General features: G+C 43.7%; 1 protein-coding gene across 5 annotated transcripts in view; it reads right to left on the reverse strand.

Moving 5' to 3' along the window:
• CCDC170 (coiled-coil domain containing 170) overlaps positions 1 to 15,441 on the reverse strand; it is a 111,681-nt gene that overhangs the window by 86,572 nt on the left and 9,668 nt on the right. For 2 of the 5 annotated variants that reach the window (XM_032338725.1, XM_032338719.1), the window contains exon 1: positions 12,357 to 12,426. The exons of 1 other annotated variant lie outside the window; for it this stretch is intronic. The gene's annotated coding sequence lies outside the window, so the exon portion shown is untranslated. Of the gene's footprint in view, positions 1 to 12,228; positions 12,308 to 12,356; positions 12,427 to 12,732; positions 13,826 to 15,441 lie in introns of those variants that run through there. 2 more of the 5 variants (XM_032338722.1, XM_032338720.1) reach the window with 2 other exon arrangements.

The raw sequence follows: 15,441 nt of genomic DNA on the forward strand, positions 1-15,441 counted from the left end.
AAAAAACACACACACACACAAACTGGGTGGCCTCAAAGACAGATGTTTGTTCCCCACAGTCTGGGGAGGCTGGGAAATCCAAGATCAAGGTGCCAGGTGATTTGGCTCCTGGGGAGAACTCTCTTCCCAGCTTGCTGATGGCCATCTTCTCACTGTGTCCTCAAAGAATATAGAGATGTCCAGTCTCTTCCTCTTCTTAGAAGGACACCCATCCCATCACAGGGGACCAGCCTCATGACCTCATCTAAACCCAGTTACCTCCTGATGGCCTCCTCTCCAAATACCAGCACCCTGGGGGTGAGAGCTTTGCCGTGTGAATTTGGGAGGGACACAAACATACATCAATGCACAAAAGACTGCACGTTGAATTGCCCAAGGTGGGGAACAGGGGAATCCAAAGTGGAAGTGGTTGTGGGGTACTGGGCATGGAAGCAGTTGATTCACATTTCACAGTCATCAGTGATGTCTACCTGATTTCTTCCTACTTTCTAATAATCCAGATCCACATCTGCTGATGCCAAGGGTGGAAGCTTCCAGAAATCTCTGGGAAGAACACTGCTCTCTTCTCTGCCGTTGATTTACCTGATGACTCCACTGTCTTTGTATTTTCCAGAATGATTAAAAAAAATCTGGTCTTAGGGGCGCCTGAGTGGCTCAGTTGTTAAGCATCTGCCTTCAGCTCAGGTCATGATCCAGGGTTCTGGGATCAAGCCCCGCATCAGGCTCCTGGCTCAGCAGGAAGCCTGCTTCTCCCTCTCCCACTCCCCACTTGTATTCCCTCTCTAGATGTCTCTTCTTCTCTGTCAAATGAAATTTAAAAAAAAAAAAAAAAAAAAAAATCTGGTCTTATACCCAGCACTGTTGGGAAATGATGCCGTTTTTTACTTTTCCTCTCTTTGAATGCGGCTCAGAGAAGCAGCAGACGTAAGCACACAAGCTTGGTCTACTCTCGAGTGAAAAGCCCAGATCAAGTACTAATGCTCCAAAGAGGACACTGAGGCCTGGAAGGGTTCAGGCACGGTCATAAGTTCTCAGCTTTATAAAACAGCGGGGCTGACTTAATGTCATATGTTCTCACTATTTTATATATGTTTCTGGTATAAAATATTTTGGAAATTTTGATTAGTTTATTAATATTTTCTTGGAAAACTTGAGGTGCAAATGAACCTGACAACATAAAGAGACCAGACCTCGAAAGATGAATTCAGCTCATTTCAGTCAATGATATCCAAGTCTCTTTATTCCAAGGTTAATATTCTTCTGAGGCCAACAAATATTTGGTCAATAAATGAATAAAATGATGAGTAAACAATTTTCTTAATAGATGCCCTTCACAGGAAGAATTCATTCCCTTCGGATCTTTTCTGTGTTCCCTTCTGCTTCCCCTCAACCATCACATGGTCAAAGTCAATGTTTTAAAAATTCTTCTTCACACTCTCCATGGAAAACCTCTTATTTCAATGATGTCTTAAAAAAAAAAAAAAGCAAAAAAAAGAGAGAGAGAGAGAAAAGAAACAAAACAAAAAAAACTCATTTCTCTGGCCTTCCTTTATGACTTTCAAGAACCACCTATGTACTGAGGAGCCCCAAATATATGATGATCCCAACCCGAAACCTCTCTGTTGGGCTCAGGATCTACATCTAACTGGCCAGCAGGTATCACCCAGACAGCCAAGACACCTCCCACCCAACATGTCCAACACTGAACCCTGAACTCATGCTACTTTCCAACCTGTTCGTTCTCCATTTCAGCGAATGACAACAAACACCCACCCCGTTCCTTGAACCAGAAGCCCATACTTTACATTGTCTCTCTCTCCTTCCAGTTCCAATGCCTCCATCTTGATTCTCACACCTAAGTCACTGTTCCCTTTCCATGTCCATCGTGCCTACCAGGTCACCTAGACTACCACAATAGCCTCCAGAGTGTCTCCCCAACTTCAGACTTATCCCCACCACCTTCACCCTCCCCCCGACCAAAGGAATATATATATATATATATATATATATATATATATATATATATATATATATTTTTTTTTTTTTTTTTTTTAAAGTAAGCTCTAGCCTAACATGGAGCTCAGACTCGGGACCCTGAGATCAAGAGTCACATGCTTTATGCCCTACCTCGAAAGGGATCTTTTTAAAATGCAGAACTAGTCGATATATCCCAAGACTTAAAATTCTCCAGGGGCATCCCTCGCCCTTAGGGCACAGTCCAAACTCCTGTAACGTCCTGTATGATCTGACCCTTGCCTACTTCACCAGCTTCTGCGCCCATGACTTCTCACCTCACTGTGCTCTCCAACCACACTCCGGCCACGCTGGCCTTCTGCAGATGCCTGAGTGGACTTGGCTTCCTGCTCCTCCACCCATGCTTTCTGGTGTGGAGAAAACGTATCCAACACAATCACCCTGATCCTTTGCCTCGCTAACTCTTACCTTCCAAAGCTCAGCTTAAAATTCACTTCCTGGGAGAAGACTGCCCTGAACACCATATCTGGGGAACACCTTTTTTTTTTTTAATTAGTTTCAGAGGTAGAATTTAGTGATTCATCAGTTCCATGTAATACCCAGTGCTCACAGCATCAAGTGTCCTCCTCAATGTCCGTCACCCAGTTACCCCACCCCCCACCCACCACCCCTGCAGCAACCCTCAGTTTGATTCCTAGAGCTCAGCATCTCTTGGGATTTGTCTCCCTACTTTCATCTTGTTTTTCCATTCCCTTATGTTCATGTTTTGTTTCTCTGCATAGAAGTGACATCATATGATATTGTCTTTCTGGGACTGACCTTATTTCACTCAGCACAATACCCTCTAGGTCCATCTGCATCATTGCAAATGGCGAGATAGTGCTCTTTCGGAAGGCTGCGTAATATCCCATCGTGTATACACACCACCTCTTCTTTATCCATTTATCTGCTGGTGGACATCTGGGCTCTCTCCATCGTGTGGCTATTGTGGACATTGCCGCTATAAACATTGGGGTGCACGTGCCCCTTCAAATCACCATGTTTGTATCCTTTGGATAAATACCTGGTAGTACAGTTGCTGGGTCGTAGGGTAGTTCCATTTTTAACTTTCTGAGGAACCTCCATACTGTTTTCCAGAGCCGCTGCCCCAGCTTGCATTCCCACCAACAGTGTAAGAACGTTTCCAGGGAACACTTTTGCTCCTCACCTGACTTGACCTCCCTTTGGCACATGCCACACAAAGCACACTCTCCTTGAATTCTCCTCACACCTCTTCCTCTGCTCTCTGCATGGCTCCCTCCTCTGACTTACCTGGCCCTCCCCTCTCTCAGTCCCTCTTGAAGCTCCTCCTCCTTCACCACTTCTTAACTTGTTATTTTTTGGGGTTCTGTCCTCAGCCCTCTGTCACTGGAGACACCTTCTCTGGCCAACTTCCTGCCCTGTTGAGATTTCAGCCATTCCCAGCGTCTGATGGCCCCCAAACCTGCACCTCTAGCTAGAGACACCCATTTCCAACCGTCTACTGAACATCACCGCATGTCCAGCTGGGGCTTCAAAGCCAACATCATCTCCCCGCCAGAAGCCAAACTTGCCCAGCTCCATCCTTGCCTCTGGTCTACCAGAACGCCCATATAATTGTTCTTGTATTTCCTGCAAGATCCTTACCTGACACCATGTCTTTACTCCAGGCATGCTTTCTGCCACCCTTTCTTAAACTTGGATGTGTTACTATACACCCTTTAGCTCAGCAGTTAGGAACAGTACCTTCTACTTTGTCACTCCATTCATAGCAGGCACATGTTTCTTAAGTTTCATTTCAAGGTGACAGAAAAGTTGCAAGAATAATCCAATTAACCCAAGTATACGCTTCCCTTGGATTCGCCAGCCGTGAGAACATTTTGCCACATCTGACTGATGCCTTTCTCCATGCGCTGATTACAAATATGACTGCTGAACCATGGGTAATTGGCCGACATCATGGCCCCTCACCCCTCAAAACTTCAGTACGTATCTCCGAAGAGCATGTTCATCCCTTTGCATTAAACAGTCAAATTTAAGGACTTTGACAATGACATCATAGTACTCACCGATTACCTCAGGATTGTTCCCAGGAGCCCCTGTACCTGCCTCACATGTGTTGTCAAGCACCTGTCGAGCAAAGGGTCCTCAGCCTCTCTCGGACTTTCCTAACATCAATGACAAGATGAACAGACACACGGCTCCTAACGTGGTGCACTGAGAACCCAACAGCTCTCGTAGAGCATGACCATGGATGCCAGAAAGGATTCAGCTCCGTCTATGAGGGAATGCTGGACTGGACATACCCCAACTGAGGGACGGTCTATGAGCTGGGCCCTTTCTAGGCACATTGCTCTCATTCCTGCCTAAGGGCCACTAGCTGCCCCTATGATGACTGAGAACATTCCTTCTTGGGATCATTCACAAACCGGCACAAATCTCTCCTTAGGGCACCCTTTCTACCGGCCCTATCCAAAGTAGACCTCACCCTCAGCCCAGCCCGCCTCGATCTTGATACCCTGCTTTAGCTTCTCGTTAAAGCATTTACCACTCTCTCTTTTACCCTAAATTACCTTGCTTACCTATTCACTTTTTTGTTATCTATTTCCCCCAAAAGAATACAACTTTTCTGAGAGCAAGACCTTATCTAAAACAGCGCCTGTTTGGGACACCTGGGTGGTTCAGTCAGTTAAGTGTCTGACTTTAAGTCAGGCCATGAGCCCAGGATCATGATCCCGGGGTCCTGGGATCAAACCCCACCTTGGGCTCCCTGCTCAGTGGGGAGACTGCTTCCCCCTCCTCCCCATTTCTGCTCTCTCTCGCTCTCCCAAATAAATAAAATCTTTAAAAAAAAAAAAAAAAAGGAAAGAATTTCTGTATCTTCAGTTCCTAACAGAAAGCCTAGGATGCAGTGCAAGATTGCCAAAATAGGTGAGGAGCACGACGTGTGACTCACTAAGCAGAGTACTTCTGACTGGGGTTTCCTCCCAACTGCTCACTTTCGATCACTCCAAATGTTCACAGGATGTCAGCATCAAGACTGCCTCTTCCTATTCCATTTCTTTTACCCTGAAGTAGGAGAGACTTAGGGAAATGTGACAATTATACTCAAATATAAATATGTGCACGAATAGTGAGGTTAAGCTATAATGGTCTGACCATGCTGAGAAATTAATTTCTGTACGAAGTTTAACAGGAAAGATTCAAGAAGGAAATCACAGGATAAATTCAAAGAAAAGGAAGTTATTTCAGTTGCTCGGGAATATAAGGTATATATTTGGTCTTGTAACCAATATTTAAGACATTTTATTCAAGCACTCTCTATACATGTCAAGAGAAAAGTCACGATCAATAGCTACACTGGTGTCAGTAAGAAAAATATGGTGCTCCTGGTCCCACTTCTGCAACGCCTTGGAAGTTCTCTGCCTTAGATCTAAGCCACCAAAGCACCAATTTCTAAAGGGGAAAAAAAAAACTGGAAGCAAAACAAAGAGGGTTGAAAAGCACACCTTGGGTAAAGTACATAGCATAAATAATTCCTAGTACAGCGAGCATTACTCCCTTTTTCCAGTTAAGTTTGTCCTTGAACATAGAAAAAGACTTTATTATGAGTCAACTTAATTCAAGTACAAACCAAGAAGCACTCACTACTGTTTCAAATACACCACACATTGTATTTGCTGACATTAACTAAACACATGCTCATTTTAAAATATGCAAACAAGGGGCACCTGGGTGGCTCAGTGGGTTGAGCCGCTGCCTTCGGCTCAGGTCATGATCAGGGTCCTGGGATCGAGCCCCGCATCCTGGGATCGAGCCCCGCATCCTGGGATCGAGCCCCGCATCCGGCTCCTTGCTCAGCGGGGAGCCTGCTTCTCTATCTGCCTCTGCCTGCCTCTCTGCCTGCTTGTGATCTCTGTCTCTCTCTCTCTGTCAAATAAATAAATAAAACCTTTAAAATATATATATGCAAACAAAAACGTGCCCTGCTTGGTGTCCAAAAAGCTTTCCTACTGGTCCTTAAAATGCTTTCTCTCAGGCTGCGTTCTAAAGCCAAGGGGTCAAAGAATGATTAGGTACCAGGAGAAACCAAGTGCTGGGAGTTAAAATCAACAAAGTGAGATACACAAATGAATCAACTGGTTATCATTTATTTTTTTTTCAAACACTTAATTCTGAAATCATTTTAGACTTAGGAGCGCCTGGGTGGCTCAGTGGGTTAAAGCCTCTGCCTTCGGCTCAGGTCATGATCTCAGAGTCCTGGGATCGAGCCCAGCATTGGGCTCTCTGCTTGGCAGGGAGCCTGCTTCCTCCTCTCTCTCTCTCTGCCTGCCTCTTTGCCTACTTGTGATCTCTCTCTGTGTCAAATAAATAAATAAAACTTTAAAAAAAAACGTTTTTGAAATCATTTTAGACTTAGAGAAAAGTGGCTATATCTGTATATCCTTTACCCAGATTCCCCAACATTAATAACTAGGATAAGCAAGGTACATTTATTAAAACCAGGAAACTAACATTGGTAAAATACTATTCACTAAGCTAGCAGTCTTTCCAGTAATGTTCTCTTTGTGGTCCAGAAACCAGTCTAGGTCCCCACATCGCATTTAGTGTTGTGTCTCCCTTAGTGACCTTGACACTTTTGAGTACTGTCAGCTATTTTATAGAAATTTCTTCTAGCTGGGTGTGTTTAATGTTTTTTGATCAGACTGTCATCATTTGCTTTTGATAACAGAAAGTCCTTATTTATTTACAAGAGAAAAACATGTAATTACTGATCTACTTCAACCCCTACCAATGGAGTACATTTTCTAGGATTTTTGTCCAATTAATTAATTCCTAGTCTAAAGGCATCTTTTTCCCTTGGACAAAGAGAAAAAGGCATCCTGTTAACTTCCACAGCCAAATCCCAAATACCTTATACACTTTAATTCTTCTTCACAATGACTTTACCAAGTCTGTGTCCTCAGTTTTTTTAATAGCTCTCTTACCAAATTTTTGCCTGGTTGCTATTCAGATAGTAAGAGAGGTATGTTGAAGAAGTACTAGTCTAATTTGGGTTCATCTCTATGTCCTTAAAGATTTTTGTTCCTGTCAGTTTTTATCTTGCATATTTGAACACCAAGTTTTGATGCCATGTTATTGCATATACATTTAGAATCCTTACACCTTCCTGTGAGTGAAAATTTTATTATTAGATAGCGAAATAATTTGTATTGTGACTCTCTTTACCTCTGGTAATGCATTTTTGCCTTAAAAATATTATATCTAATCAGCTTTGTTTTGCTTATTTCTTGCCTGATGAATATTTTTTTTAATTTATTTATTTATTTTAGAAAGAAAGACAGTTGGCAGCAGGGGGTGGGGGCAGAGGGAGAGAAACATAAGCAGACTCTGTGCTAAGCCCAGAGCCCATGTGGGACTCGATCTCACGACACGGAGACCAGGACCTGACCCAAAACCAAGAGTCAGATGCTCAACCAACAGTGCCACCTAGAAGCCCCATGCCTGATGAACCTTTTTGTACACTTTGCTTTCAACTTCTCCATATACTTTTGTTTATATGTCTTTCATAAATACCATATACCTAGATAAAAAAAAAATCAATCCGACAATTTTGTCAGTTAACTGAGCATTTCGTCCATTCTCCTTTATGGTAATGCCTGCTATATTTATATTTACATTTATTTTCCCTGCTATATTTAGATTTATATTTCCACCATCAGTTTGGGTTTTGTTTTTTTCACTACTTTTTCTGTTTCTTTTTCTCTTTCTTGGCTTTTTTGGTGAGCTTTGGGCTTTTTTCTTTATACCTAGAATAAGGAGTCTTCTAACTTAAATTCATATGAAGATGTGTGATTAGAGTCATATCTTTTCTTAAACTTGAGTTTGATTAGGAGGCGGGGGAACAAAAGAGGAAACCAGAAGAGGGAAGAAATGATTCTTCAAAAAGTAGAAATGGAAGGGCGCCTGGGTAGTTCAGTCGATTAAGCATCTGCCTTAGGCTCAGGTCATGATCTCAGTGTTCTGGGACTGAACCCCACATGCTTCTCCCTCTTTCTCTGCACCTCCCCCTTCTCGTATCTTCTCTCTTTCTCAAATAAATGACTATCTTTTTTTAAACTATTTTTAAAAAGTATAAATGGATACCACCTCATACCCATTTAGGATGGCTACTATGAAAAGAAAAAAGATAAAAGGAGGGAAGCAGGAAAGAAAAATATAAGTGTGGACAAGGATGTACAGAAATTGCAACATTTGGGCATTGCTGATGCCAATGAAAAATGGTCTAGCTACTATGGAACCCAGGATGGTAGCTCCTCAAAAAATTAAAAATGGAATTGCCATTATCATCCAGCAATCCCGAAAGAATTGAAAGCAAGGTCTTGAGCTATTTGTGCAGCCACAATCCAAGCGAATTCACTAGAACCAGAAGGTGGAAACAAGCCAAGTGCCTATGCACAGATGAATGGATAAACAAAACATGATATACACATATAATGGAATATTATTCGGCCTTAAACAGAAATGAAATTCTGCCATGCTACAAGATGGTTAAGTTTTGGGGACATTATACTAAGTAAATAAGGCAGTCACAAAATGACACTGTATGATTCCCCTTACATGAGGTACCTAGTGTAGTCAAATTCAGAAACAGAAAATAGAATGGTGGTTTCCATTGCCAAAGGAGAGAAAGGAATGGGGAATTATGGGTTAGCGGGTCCAGAGTCCCAGTTATGCGGGATAAAAAGGGCTCTAAAAATAAAAAAGAAAACAGTTCTAGACATGGACAGTGGCAATGGTTGCAAAATAATAGAAAGGTAATTATTCCACTGTACCATTCACGTAATATGGGTAAGGTGGTCAAGTTTATGTTACATGTATTGTTTCATAATTTTTTAAAAATGGAAATAGTGGGGAAATAAAGGGAAAACTGACTTTCCTTCCTTCATCATTATTGATGACCATCTCCAGGGCCATTGCCCTGATGACCTACAGATGATACAGTTGATAAACGGAGTTGCTATTTATATTTTCTTCTCACAACAACCCCATCAGACAGTTAGTTTACCTGTTTCACAAAGAGGAAAGCGACTTGCTCAAAGTCCCAACAGTGCTATTTACTGGAGACTCCACTTTGGTTCAGGTCTTCTAGGTATGTGAAAACACTGAAAGAGCAAAGCCACAGGATGTCTGTGCCCTCTGATCTCAAATGCAATCACTTCTTGCCAAAGGACTGCTGTAGCTTTTTGCTCACTGGTATTATTTTAATAATTTAGTAACATTTTTAGGCTTTCACACCTTCTTTCTGCTTTTTTCCCCATGCCTTATTTCAAATGCACAACAAAGTTACACTGTTCTGCTGGAAGTTCTACTTGTAAATTTCTTGAAAGCATGTTTCCCTCTTCCCTGCTTAAGCTGTTAAATTTCAAGTCATGTAACATTGCTCTCAGTATTCATCATGTTTTCTAGCCTAGTAAAGGTCTGCTTATGATTTGATGAGAGGCAAAGCCAACCTGAGAAAAATGCCACATTAAATCTGGGTCATGGGTGATACCCACGGAAGCCAACTGTTTCTGTATCTGTTTTTCTTGACTGTGAACTCTTGATTCTTCACTGAGAGCAGAAACTGTGAAATTCATTTTTTTAATCCTCAGTACCTCATACAAAGCCTCAATTACTGATTGCTGAGATGGTGACTGAGGTCTTATTAATGAAGGTGTCAGCGATGACAGGCGTGGAGTCGATGCCAAGGCAAATTCCAAAAGTTATAGAGAATAAGAATAGCTAATATTAATAAGCACTTAATCTCTCAGTCTGTTGGGTGGATTAGATATATTAACTGTGAAATCCCAAAACTATCCTATGTGGTAAGGACTCTGATCCCATGACTTCAGATGAAGGAACTACAGCTCAGAGACATGAGTAATTTTTTTGCCCGTGTGTCATCACAGATAATAAGGGATATAATCAGGATTGCTTGAACCCAAAACTAGAACCTTTGGTCTCTGCAGCATTCTGTGTCCTCATAGAGTTGCACAGAATTGTATTTTAGTCTATTTTTCAGTACATGATGGTGCAGTAGGAAAAGGACTAAACTTACAAAAGAAACATATTTAAGTCCCAGCTACAGCAGTCGCTAACTAAGCAAACCATTTTCACATCCATATAATGGGAAATTCTTACTTTGCTTACCTGAGTTATAAGATTGTCTCAGATGAAATATTTAGCAAACCGAAAAATTAACTTTAATAAATGCTGCTCTATCAGTTTCTACTTCTGGTGTAAGATTTAGGTCTTTCGGGTCAATTAAAATCTTGGATTTGGTGAATATTTTCCTCTTTTTTAAAAAAGATTTTGTTTATTTATTTCGAGGGAGAGCATGTGCGTGCAGGGGGAGAGGTGCACCAAGGGAGAGCCGACTCTGAGCTGAGCATGGAGCCCCACTCGGGTTCAATCCCATGACCCTGACATCGCGACCTGAGCCAAAATCTAAGAGTTGGACACAATCAACTGAGCCACCCAGGCGCCCCAAATATGTTCCTTTTATGTAGTTAGTAAAATTTATCTTAAAAATCTCAACATGCATCGATAAGATTATTCAATATGATTACATATTTATTGCCGAAACTTTTCTTTTTTCACTTTTACTATGGAAAACTCTGGCAAATATCACCAATCAGGATCACCAAAAGTGGGACAAAGTGACATCACGTACCTCCTGGTGTGACACACTGAGACATATCACTTTATAGTATTTCTACCAAAAATCTAGTTATATGTGCTGCCAAAGTGAGCAGTCTACCAAAAATCTAATGAAAAACAATCAGATGAACTCATTCTCAAGAAAAATGACCCAGACTCCATAAAAATATCAGTATCATCAAAGACAAAGATTGAGGAACTATTTCAGGTTTATAGAGACTAGAGACACACAACTAAATATAAAGCATGATCCTGACATGAAAAAATATTCTGCAGTAAATGGTATTATTGGGACAATTGGCAAAATTTTTGTAGCTAGTGTACATTAGGTGAAGTTACTGCAGCAATGTCAAACATCCTGGGTTTGATCACTGCATTTTGGCTGGAGAATGCCCTTGCTCTTAGGAGATACCTACTAGAATATTTGGGAATGAAGGGTCACAATGTCTATGATTCACTTTCAATTGTTTCTCCAAATTTAAATAATATAAAAATACTAAAAAACTTATGCATGGCTAATATTCTTTTTTTAAGATTTATTTAATTGAGAGAGAGAGCACGAGTGGAGGAGGGGCAGAAGGAGAGGGAGACAGACTCCTCAAGCTGACTCTCACTGAGCACAATGATGTGGGGGGTTCCATCCTAGGACCCTAAGATGATTACTTGGGAAAATCAAGTGTCAGTGGCTCAGCAGACTGAGCCACCCAGGTGTCCCTGGACTAATATTCTTAATTCACAGAGGATACCATATCAGGATAAAATTTGCAAATGTCAAATGGGAAAAAAAATACTTTTTATTTGCATAATATATTACTAATTTTCCTCAATAAGCCAGGAATCAAAGAAATCGAAATATAGGTCAGATATAAGGCAGCAATCAAAGCTTCTAAATATTAGCAGAATCCCTATAACGTTTTGGAGAATCCACCCCATGTTTTGAATCAAAGAGTGTCCCCAGAGATTTCTGTGGCAGTATGGTTAGGCTGAGGACAACTCTCAGGTCAGCAGCTCTGCCGAGCACAATCCCTTCTCTATCTCTGGCAACACCCCTAGTACACTGCGCCTGGTGGGACCCTGATGCCAGGTCCAAAATGGGATACTTAACCCGGGCTCAGCCAGCCCTAACTTCGTGTGTGTGTTTGTGTTACAACATATCCGACGCCCCAAGTCCCTAGTGCCTAAGGAATTGAGCAAATGGATCCAAGGACAGCTGAGTGACTGTTTCTACGGTGACTAGCAACAAAACGGCCAGCGACTTTGCTCAAGACCATCATTAACCCGACCACACCAGATTTTGAAGAAATTGCTCTCAATCACTACTTAGGCAAGGAGTGTAAGTTACACGAGGCGGGGGGCGTCGCGGGGCACCTACAGGAGCGGTCTTCCCAACTTCGCCGTTTACATGGTCCGAGAAGCAAACCGGTGCCCGCTAACACCCAGACGCACTTCCCCAACTCTCGCCCAGCCCATAACTTCCTAAAATTAACCGGCCGCTGGCAGTCCCCGCGCACCCCAAGGCGGAGCCATACCCACCACGAGGCCCCGGCGCACTGGGAAGAAGTTTGCAACCGCCCGGCGGCCGTGCAGCCCCGGTGCTCGGTGCTCGGTGCTCCGCGGCCTTCCGAACGAGCCCGGAGCGCGGCCGGCGGGCCGGGACGTACCTCGGGCGCGGGTGGCGAGGCGGGGCAGCGGCGCGGCAGGTCCCCGGTGGGCGCACGGCTCCCGGCGCGCAGGCGGCGGGGGCGGGGGCGCGCAGGCGGCGGGGGCGCGGGCGCGTGCGGGGGCGGGGGCGGGGGCGCGCGCGTCTCCTGGGGCAACTAGTCAACAGGCGCGGGCGGCGCAGCCCCGATGCGGGCGGCGCTGGAGGGACCTGGAGGCCCGCTGGGCTGCGTACTCGCGGGGCGGCCCCGCAGCCTCGGGCCTCTGCGATGCGCCGCCGGCGTCTGACAGCCCGCATCCTCCCGACGGTGGCCTCCGGCGCGCGGGCGGCGCGGGCGGCTTCGGCGGCCCCGGCGGCCGGGTCTGGCCAGGCCTCACCTTGGCTGAGCCGCAGACACTCACCAGAAGGCCGGGGTTCCCGGTGGGAGAGGCCGGTCTTCGCCGTGGAACTCCCCCGCGAGCGCGATTCCAGGTCTTGTCCTTCTGCCAGGCACGCACAAGTGACAGCGAGTGGTCAGTGTTATGGTCAACGTTACCGTGCTAGCGCACGAGAGCTCTAGGACTGCGCTGACACAAAGGTGAAGAGCATTTATTTAGCACCTACTGTGTGCAAACGCTCCGCTCCTTCGGGCTCCAGGGCCGGCTCGAGGGCGTGCTGGCTGTGCGGTTGCACAGGCTCTGTACTCAGAAGAGTCCCGCGCTTGATTTAACGTTCCAGCCTTGACATTCCTAATGACTTGTACACCGGACCCTACACTTTCATTTTGTACTGGACTTTGCAAATTTAGTAGCTTGTCCTGGGGAGGGAGCCTTCTTCCTTCTTGCATTTGACCTTCTCAACAACCTGAAGGAAAATGTTAAGTGATAGTAATACTAGTGTTAGTATCACCCATTGTTTCTAGTTACTAAGTGCTTACATGTTCCTACCAGAGCTGCTCCAAGTGCTTTCGGGGTGTGATCTCGTTGAATAAACAATATTATAAAGCGGACATTAGAATAATCCATTTTTAAAATAAGGAAACAATCACAAGGGGATAAAATAAATTATTCATGCAAATACAGCTGGCCAGGGGCAGAATGGGGATCAAACCCGAGACGGTAAGACCCGAGCACAGAGAATCTGAGTATCCTGCCTAAGATCCCAGTCTTTGCAGCAGAACCTAAAAATGGAACCCCATTCACCTCCCTTGAAGGCCCTTGGTGAAACTGTGTGCTGTTCTAAAATTAAACAAAATCAGAAAGATAGCAGCTCTCCTTGGATTCCATCCAGTGATCCCACATGCATCCATTATTGGCTGAGGATTTCTTGGCCTTGACAATGGTTTCTGTTTTTATAGCTACATATCCAATCCATAATCACTTCAAAGGCTTGCACTTGGAGCACCATTAAAAAAAAAAAAAAATCCTTAGAGGAAACTAAGGCTTTCAGAAATCTCCTATTAAACTATAGTATCATTTGTAATAATCATGTTTTCAAGTTGCATTTTTTCCTTGCAGTAGAATTATGACACACTTTTAAATTTTTCAATTAAAAATTTCCCTACCTGGGGAAACAAATACATAAATTGATGGAACCCCAAGGCAGCTGGCAGAGACCCAAGCTGAGGAAATCCCTTCTCTATTAAACTCTACATCCAGTTGTTTCAGAATTCAATTTTATGAAGTCTAATTCTGGTCACTGTGGTCCGCTTTGTAATTCTTCTTCTTGACAACACAAGACATGAATTCCCACAGTCTATTAAAAAGTCAGCATTGAAAAAATAAATTAATTAATTAATTTAAAAAAGTCAGCATTGGTTGGGATGCCTAGCTAGCCCAGTTGGTAGGGCGTGCAACTCTTTCTCAGGGTTGTGGGTTTGAACCCATGTTGGGTGCGGAGGTTACTCAAAAATAAAAATCTTGGGGCACCTGGCTGGCTCAGTGGGTTTGAAGGACCCCAGGTCAGAACTATAGTATAGCCTATAAGTTTTAACATTCTTTTTATAACCAGCTTATGCTAACTAAGAAACTGTGGCCAGCTGACCATAGATAAGGGAGTCAGCAAGCAGCATAACAGGATAACGAATAGCAAAAATCTGTGTTTAACCCAGCTGTTTCTGGCTTCTGTATAATAATGCTTCTAATGCTTTGCTAAGAAATGAAAAATTGCTTAAACCCTCGCTCGCTGTGTAATCAAATAAAGTTATACCCTTCCCCTGTTAAGAATTTCCCCTACTACTAAGTAAAATTGATAAGGGTTGTCTCCCGTACCAAGGCCGGAGACATGCGGTTCAGCACGTATACAGATAAAGGTTAGAAACGTGCAATTCAACACGTACCCTCTACTGTACACTACCTGAAGGGTGACTGGCCAGAATGTATGGTTGGTTTTAAAGGATTGGCTACCTGTGTGTAGGCCTTGCTGTAATGCTTTGAAATTACTGGCTAGAAAAGTGAGGGCTCTGATGTAATGGATTGTAAAATTCTATATTAAGTCATTCCTGAAACAGATCGGGGCTCTCAGACACTGACCCATCCCTCGCGGATTTCGTGGTCAAGTGTCCCTGGGAGTCCGAGCATGCCCGAATAAAATCCTCTTGCTTATTGCATCCAGTGGGCTGTGAGTGCGTCCTTGGGTGCGGGTCCTCTAGGGTCTTTCAGGTTAAAGGCTCTGCCTTTGGCTTAGGTCATGATCCCAGGGTCCTGGGATGGAGCCCCACATCGGGCTCTCTGCTCAGCAGGGAGCCACTTCCCCTTCTCTCTCTGCCTGTGCCTCTGCCTACTTGTGATCTTGTCTGTCAAAAGAAATAATAAAATCTTAAAAAAAAAAAAAATCTTTTAAAAAGTCAGGGGCTCTTGGGTGGCTCATTCGGTTAAGCATTTGACTCTTGATTTTAGCACAGGTCTTGACCTCAAGGTCATGAGTTCAAGCCCCGCTCTGGGCTCCACACTGGGCTTGGAGCCAACTTAAAAAAAAAAAAAAAAAGGCAGTGTAGGTGATGGATGCATTAATTAACTAGGTGAGAGGAATCCTTTCACAATGCAGAACAGATCACCGCTGTGTGCACTCTATTTATCTTACAATTTTACTTGTCTATCTATCGCAAT

The sequence above is a fragment of the Mustela erminea genome, chromosome 4 (genome assembly GCF_009829155.1).
Source record: "Mustela erminea isolate mMusErm1 chromosome 4, mMusErm1.Pri, whole genome shotgun sequence".
NCBI lineage: Eukaryota > Metazoa > Chordata > Mammalia > Carnivora > Mustelidae > Mustela > Mustela erminea.